At 52.4% G+C, this 7,954-nt stretch overlaps 1 pseudogene; it reads right to left on the bottom strand.

The window, feature by feature from the left end:
• Nucleotides 1-4,355: 4,355 nt before the first annotated feature.
• On the bottom strand, nt 4,356-4,525 carry LOC114695520 (annotated as a pseudogene).
• Nucleotides 4,526-7,954: the final 3,429 nt, after the last annotated feature.

Below are 7,954 nucleotides of genomic sequence, written 5' to 3'. Positions count from 1 at the left end.
GCCGGAGTAGCCCAGAGTCAATAAGGTCTGCTCAGGGCTGGGAAGCTCAGCCAGAGGGCAGCACCCAAGAGCAAGGTAATGTCTGTCCAAGGGCCTTGGCAAGGGCAGAGGGGTCATGTGCTTGCCTGCTGAGGGAGGCAGCAGGGAAGGAGAGGGGCAATTGACCTTGGCAGCAAACCGAGGGTGTGGGCCCCTGGAAGTTTGGTTTGCTGGCTGATGACCATTAGGGAGCCACTCTGAGGCCGTTTTCCAAGTGAAAAGCCTGGAAGCATTCACGAGGAGAATGTGATGCCCTGGCATGACCTGGCATACCTGTAATACGCAGTTTTCTTGCCTCTCCTAAGCCAAGGATCACTGTTCAGCACTGGTGACTTTGGAGACCTCAACATTTGCTTAGCCAGGGCCAACTCTCACGCCCTTCAGGGACATGGCAGGATTCCTCTATCATTCCTGTGTTCTGGGTGACACCATGATCACGGAGTCTGAGCCTTAGTGAGGACAGCGGGTACACGGCGTGAGCCCCGGACAACGGCGGCTGGGAGCAGGTGCTGGCAGCTGCGGCAGGCCTTACAATGTGGCTTTGTCACTGGGGTGGCTTTGGAGCCAGGGAACGACCTGTGCTGGGGAACAATTCTCAGGGCTGTGCTGGAGCAGGCTGCCAGAACACAACAAAGCCCGGGAGAGCCGTTGGGCAATCACTTTTGTCATGCAAATGAGGGCGGGGCATGGCAGCCCCCTCGGCCTGCGCGCTAACCTTTTTGTGATTCAGATGAAGCCGGTCGGCTTTCCTGGGTCCCAGAGCTGGTTTAGCCTCGCCTATTGTCCTCCCCAGGGCCTGCTGCCATGCTTCTCGGCTGTGACTCTCCGTGAAACCACAGTCTCACTAAAAGGTAACAGGACCCAAGAAAGTCAAGACCGAAATACGGCACCCTGAACAGTGCAGGTGGCTAGGCCGAGGATAGCGTCTTGTAGCTCCTAGGCAAGGGGCCTGTGCCAGGATGCAGAGAGCCTGGGGTTCTGAGGAGGGCTAGTCTAGGGCTCCTGGGTAGGCAAAGCTTAAATGGGATTTGAGTAATGAGTGGAGGGGACTGGGGTCCCTCAGCCAGTGTCTACTGGCCTGGGCAGGCCCATGCATCCATAGGGAGCTGCAGATTCTCTCCTTGTCCCATGACACTGGCCGAGGCAGTGAATTGCAAGCTCCCAAATTTCTTTGGGCCTGCATTTACTTGTCTGTTGAAAGAGGGTATGAGTGGTCCCTGTTTCAGGGCCACAGTGAAAGGAAAGAAAACAATCCAGACAAAAAGTTCAGTTTGTTGCTTGGTTCATACTCGCCACATGGCACCACACACACTTATTTCCCAGCAATCTGACTTCTAGGAATTTATTCTACAAATATTCTCACATGTGCAAAATGACATATGTTCGAGGTTATTCTCTGCAGATTTGTTTGTAACAGCCAGAGATTGGAAAGGGCCCAACTGCACATCCACAGGGCTGGGTTAAATGGATGCTGGTTGTGTACCCGTGTAACAGATTGCTCAGCAGCAGAAACAGGAGCCAGGCACTCGGTCCTACTACAGGGGGCTGGCCTCCCGTGGAGCTGGGAGGTGAGCACAGGTCAACTATCTGTGAAAAGCCAGAAGCCGACACTCAAGGGTCTTGGCAGTCTGCTCTTTTTGCAGGGGAGGGGCCAGTGGCCTAGGAAGAGGTGGGATGTGGTCTGAGCCTTCTCAACATAGAAGTTCTTTCTCTCTCCTGCGGAATTAGGCTGCCTTGGGTGCCATGGGCACACAGCACTGTAGGATGGAATCGCAGGACCAGTCACCATGACAACAGCAGGCAGTTGTAATTTTCAGCCAGTGGAGTATCCAGAGTACAGGGAGAGGCTGCAGACCACCCCCAGCAGGGCTGCCTTTGTTGGCACCTCTGCCTCTGAGGCCCGGGGACTTCCTGGCCTCAGTCTCCCACCTGCAGAATGAGAACATGGCAAGTCTGCACAGTGTGAGTTGGGAAGACCACCTGAAAGGCCAGGAGCAGCTCTGAAGTGACCACAGGAATCTGCAAACACAAGGCTGCCAGCCTCCCGTGGCAGATCCAAGTGCCTCAGTCCTTGTTTTTTTGGTCCAATTTCCCTCATCAGAGCTGCCTACCTATAGCCCTGAACTTCTCGTCAAAGCACCTAGAAGATAAATAAGTAAATAATGACAGGAGACGAGCGAGAGGCAGGTGGATTTCACTTGGGCCACAGGGCTGCTAAGATGGACAGCTTGGTTAAGTTCCACAGATATGTGAACACAGGTGAGGCCCAGCTAGTGCTGCCCACCTGCTTTCCAATCCCCTGCCACTCCTTGCTCCTTCCCCATTCACCCTCCAGACTTGGAATCGGCTTGCTCACAGTAGCCTCCCTTTCTGTGCAAGGGAGAAAGAGTCCCTAGGCCTCAAACAGGGAACAGCAGCAACCTTCACCCATGGCACAGAGCCGGTGTCCCTTTGGACATCAAACCGTCATGATGGGTAGACACAGCGATGGTGCTCAGCACCAGTTAAGGACTGGCCCCGTGGAGGAAGGTAGAGGAGCTCTCACTCTGGGTATCTCCTCTGCCCCCGTGGGATGAGCATGAAATCCCCATTCTCCCGTTGAGATTGGCCTTGTCGATCAACATAGACTTGGGAAACAAGATAGACTATCCAAGCCTCAGGGAACACAAGAGGCCTGGGAAGGCGCTGCCTGCATTTCTGTTCTTCCCCATAGACAGACCTCTGCAGGTTCTCAGGTGACGTTTAGAGGAGGAGAGGGGAAGAGAGCAAAGAATGGTGAGCAGGCCAGGCTGGATCAGGCAGAATCTTCCCTGTCCACGACTGCTTCATGGACACCCAGCAGCCTGCTCATCAGCTCCCTGAGGCACCCCCTACCCACTCCCCATCACACAGGCATTATGAAGCTAAACGCTAAATATTTAGAGAGACTGGACTTGGAGCCGGGTCACTGATTTACCTGGGGCTCAGTTATCAAGTGGGCAGACCACACTGTGTGGTTAGCTGTGAATACCACCAAGACTTTTAGAAACCGAAAAGATGAGTAGCCCAAACTCAGATGGTAGTGTGAAATGCATACAAAATCCTCCGGCACTCTCAGGGAGAGACAGACAGCATCTCTGACAGACAGCAGGACAGGAAGCCTTTTCCAGCTCCGTTCTCACTCACTGGCCGGTGGCTGGCTAAGCCTGGGACCCTTTGGAACTCCTGCTCTTTGGTTCCTCTCATGGGCGTTCATTTGTGTTTGCCTGTGGCATCAGATCTTTACCGGACCGGCCTCGTCTCCTGTGCAGGAGCTGAGCCCGAAGGAGCTGCAAGGCTTCTGAGGGCCCTGAGACCATCTCCCCACACAGGTGGAACCAGCCCTTATTCCTGTCAACTTCCTGTGCCTTGGGCATCATTCTCACTCGGTGGTATGAGAAGGCAAAGCTGCCCAGGTCTTGTCTGCAGAGAATCTCCTTTTTACTATACAACGATTAACAGGCCTCCCCGACTCCCCACCCCACTATTCTCGAGCAAACCAAAACCCCTTCCCAGCAAAATGATAGAAATACAGCAAGAATTACACACAAGCCATTTAGAATCAAATGCTATATCAATGAGACCCGTTTAACGATGATGTGTCTGGGACTGGAGAGAAACTCAGCGGTTAAGAGCACTTGTTGCTTTTGCAGAAGACCTGGGTCCAATTCCCAGCACTCACATGGCTGCTCACAACCCTCTATAGCTCCAGGACCAGGGATCTGCTGCTTTCTTCTGGCCCTCACAGGCACCAGGTGCGCTCAGGATACACAGACATACATGCAAGGCAAAATGCTCATATGGATCAAAAAATAATAATAAGTAATAAAAAGATTAAGTTTTTTTTGTTCAAATAAGAGCAAGTGTTTAGTACTCATATATATCCAAGTCTAATCACAAAACGAAACAAAACAAAAAAACATGAATTGTTCCAAAATCCACAAATAAAGTTCCTAGTATAAAAAAAAAAAAAAACCTGCAGACCCTTAAAAAATGCCGGACAGTGGTGGTGCACACCTTTAATCCCAGCACTAGCGAGGCAGAAGCAGGCAGAACCCTTGAGTTTGAGGCCAGCCTGGGCTACCCAGCTAGTTCCAGGACAGCCAGAGCTCCACAGAGAAACCCTGTCTCAAAAAACAAACAAACAAACAAACAAACAAAAACAAAAACAAAAAACCCAAATAAATAAATGAAAGTAAATAAAAACAAACAAACAACCTAGCCAAACCTTTAAACAGACATTAATTGACTACAGTTATGTTCTGGGAATTAATCTGGCTTTAGTACCCATAAAAGACACAGACAGAAACCCCCTCACCAATGGCAAGAGGCAGCTGCAGGGGAGAAGCCCCTAGGACCGGCTTCACGCTCAGAAGGGAACGCTGCCTCTCATCCTTGTGGGTGCTCTACAGTCAGAGAAACTCCTTTAGTAACGAACTATAGAAAGGATCCCTGAAAGTGTAGTCTTTTGTTGTTGCTGTTTTCGAAACAGGGTTTCTCTGTGTAGTCTTTTGGTGCCTGTCCTGGATCTTGCTCTGTAGACCAGGCTGGCCTCGAACTCACAGAGATCTGCCTGGCTCTGCCTCCCGAGTGCTGGGATTAAAGGCGTGCACCACCACTGCCCGGCATAAAGTGTAGTTTTAAGATTAGTTTCTTCTAGCTTTTAAATACTGCCTCTCATGGTGGCTTTGGGGATGGATGGATCTTGCCAGCCTCAGTGGCCCTGTCCAAGGTTGGTGGAGTGCGCTTGACCCTGCTCATTTAGACACTCACAGCCTTGCACAAACAACCAGAGTAGTAGGCAGTTCACTTCTCCTTGGCTTCTATACCCTCCTGAGTACACTTGTCATTACCCCATGGGCTGGATTTTTGCCTCTGGCTAGAGAGTGGCCGTAGGAGGAAGCTGCGAGAGGGTCCTCCAAGTCACTGCTGCCACAGAGCCTTGGAAAATAATAGCAACACAGTCCAGAGATAGGCACACTGCTTCTTGTTTCTGGGCCTCTCTGAGCAGGGACCCCCTGAGAGGAGATGTGAGGCTTGTAGGCACCCGGGATTGCAGTGGCCTAGCCGTACAGTAGCTGGTCTAGAGTCTGTCTTATTGCTCGTTCCTCTGTCTCCTGGGTGCCAGGCATCCACTGAGGAAACAGGCCCAAGTGGATCTGACCTACCAGCTCCCCACTGCCTCTCTCAGCCTCTACATGCTCCCCTAGCTACATCAGTCAAGACCAGACTGTGTGATGACTACCGGGAACCCCTGATCTGTGGTTTAGCCAAGTGGGCCTGGGTGATTTGAACTCACCACTGGGCAGAGTGCAAGTGACCCAGTATCCAGGCAGCATACACTTGCGGAGGCATGCTATATCTTGTCTGAGTGGATACTTGCTCGGACCCACACACCTGGGCATCCATTTTCTATTCTGGGATGCTTTCATCCCACCCATCCTCCCAGCAACCACTGACTACTGTTCTTGCTCTGTTTCCTTCTGGGAGCCTCCAATGAGACCAAGAACTTCTAGAGGCCCCAGCACAGGGATCCTGACACCCAGTACATGTGTACTAAGGTTCCTCTACGCCCCCATACTTGCCACACAAGAAGGGAGTGCATGCCCTGTCCAGGGCTTCCTCAGTAGGGAAGGTCAGCACTGGCTTTTCAGAAGCAAAAAGTCAGTACTCAGGGCTAGGCCCGTCTCCACTGTTCTGGACATATCCTATCCACAGAATTGAAATGGTTAAAAACATGGAGGCCCAAGTAGAAAGGGCCTTTTACATTAAAAACAAAAACAACTTTCATACAGTCCAAGGCAGAAGGAAATACAAATATATGAGGGCATTTCTAAATTGAGTTTGACCTGCTGCTGTGTCCTCAAATAGAAGAACCTCAGCAGCCCCTCCTCTAGATAGAGGAAAAGCAACTTTCTGAGTGCCCTGCAGGCCTCGGTGCTCTGGGTTCCGTGTTTAGCCTGGTGAGCTCTCCCGGGAGGGAGTGCAGGCCATTAAAACCTGGTGGTGTGAAGTTGCCCTGACAGATCTTCCCACTGGGCAGCGAGGCAGATGTGCTATCCTGCGTACACATCACAGCTAACCCTAGGAGGCAGGGAGCGGTGGGGGTGGATGGAGGGGGGGCGGGGGGCAGGGACACCACATAGTCCTTACTGGCCAGGGTAGGTAGGGCTGTTGTTTCCAGATCTGGGTGGAGTACCAGAGCTACTCAGGCAAGAATTCTGCTCCTTTATACTCAGCGAGCCCTTTGAAGACAACACCCAGACAAGTGAAGCCCGGAGAACGCAGGGCACCTCCATCTGCTGAGGAAAACCTGAGCAGGTGCTTCTTGCCTTGGGTGGCCTGGCTGCTCACCAGCATCTCTGTCCCCTACAGGCTGGATTGTGTTCAGGAAGGCCAGGTCTTTGGGGCTTCTCCCTGCCAGGGCCTCAGCATACCCTTTGACCTATCTGACCACCCAGCAACTGCTCTCACGGCACACCCAGGCTGCCTAGCACACCTAGGATGCCCAGCACACCCAGGATGCCGAGCCAGTATGATGGATTATTACTGGGGGGTCTTCATGAATTTTGCTTTCTCTTTTTGGAGACGGGTCTCACTATATATGACTCTGGCTGGCCTTAGACTAGGCTGGCCTCGAATTCAGAGATCCTCTTGCCTCTGACTCCCTAGTGCTGAGATTAAAGGCATGGACCACTGTGACCAGCTAGCCATGAATTAACATTTTTAAATGGATTAAAAACAGAATCACCAATGTAGCCCCCCCCCCATAAAGGGTCATTCACAAATCCTCCATCTAGCCATTCTCACTTCATTTACAAAGAGTGTTTTAACATTAAAAAAAAAAACTCACAAAGATAGAAACATTCATCACAATGAAAAATCATCAAAACTATCTTTTTTATTTCTCATCCTTTCCCCTGGGCTGGGGAGCTCTGGAGAAACCCCCAAGATGACTCTCCCGCTGGGCTGAGTGGCCAGTGAGGTGGTCCCAAGGTGCTGGGCGGCCCTTGCTAGCTAGCTGACGGGCTGATGCCAAACTCTTTCCCATATATAGGCCCTGGGGGTGCTGGGTGTTCCCTGAAGGATCCTGGATGCCACCCCATGGGCTTCCTGGAGAGCGCCTGACCCAGGCCCTGGAGGAGTTGGCAAGGTGCACTTTCTCTTGCCTGGCATCTCTGACTTCCAGGACTGGCACTGCCGGCCAGCCAGGGCTATCCCAGACACTGACGTGTGTTTGAAGCCAGCTGCCACACAAAGCCGCATTGTGGGCCTCTGGCTGGCAGGCAAAGCACGTGACCGCGGAGGGTGGGTGGCGGCCAGATGGGTGTGCCTCATCGCCTTCCTCTGGGCTGGGATCTGCATCCTTCCTTCTGGCCCACACAGTAGGAGCCAGGCCCGTTCAGGGGCCATTGGGGAATGAGAAGGCACAGCTCCAGCACCCCCCTGAGGAGGCCCCCTTCCACTGCGGTCCTCTGTGTTGCCAGCAGTCAGGCCTGGATTTATCCAGGACCTGATGATCCCTTTGTCTCTGTCACAGGCTTCTTGCACTCCAAAGCCTTGACTGTCACATTTTTCCTGTGAGACGGAGCCTGGACCAGCGAGAGGCACAGAGTAGGACTTTGAGGTCCTGAAGACAGACACAGACCCAAGAGTGGGGCCTAGCCAGGTCCTGGGTCCGTGGAGGCCCTGCTCCCTCATTTCCCTCTCTCTTCCTTTTGACACGGCTTCTGACGTCCTGCCTCAGTTTGGGCCATCTTGGCTGGAGGAGAAGCCCTTAAAGTCAGGGCTTACCAGAATGCAGTTTTCACACATGAGTAAAACAGCAAGAAGGTCCCGCCCACGCCATTGACTCCTTCCTTGAAATCCAGGCATGAGTGAGCCTTATGAGGAGACA

Source organism: Peromyscus leucopus, chromosome 1 (assembly GCF_004664715.2).
Source record: "Peromyscus leucopus breed LL Stock chromosome 1, UCI_PerLeu_2.1, whole genome shotgun sequence".
NCBI classification, from domain to species: domain Eukaryota; kingdom Metazoa; phylum Chordata; class Mammalia; order Rodentia; family Cricetidae; genus Peromyscus; species Peromyscus leucopus.
This window is presented reverse-complemented; position numbering and strand designations above follow the sequence as displayed.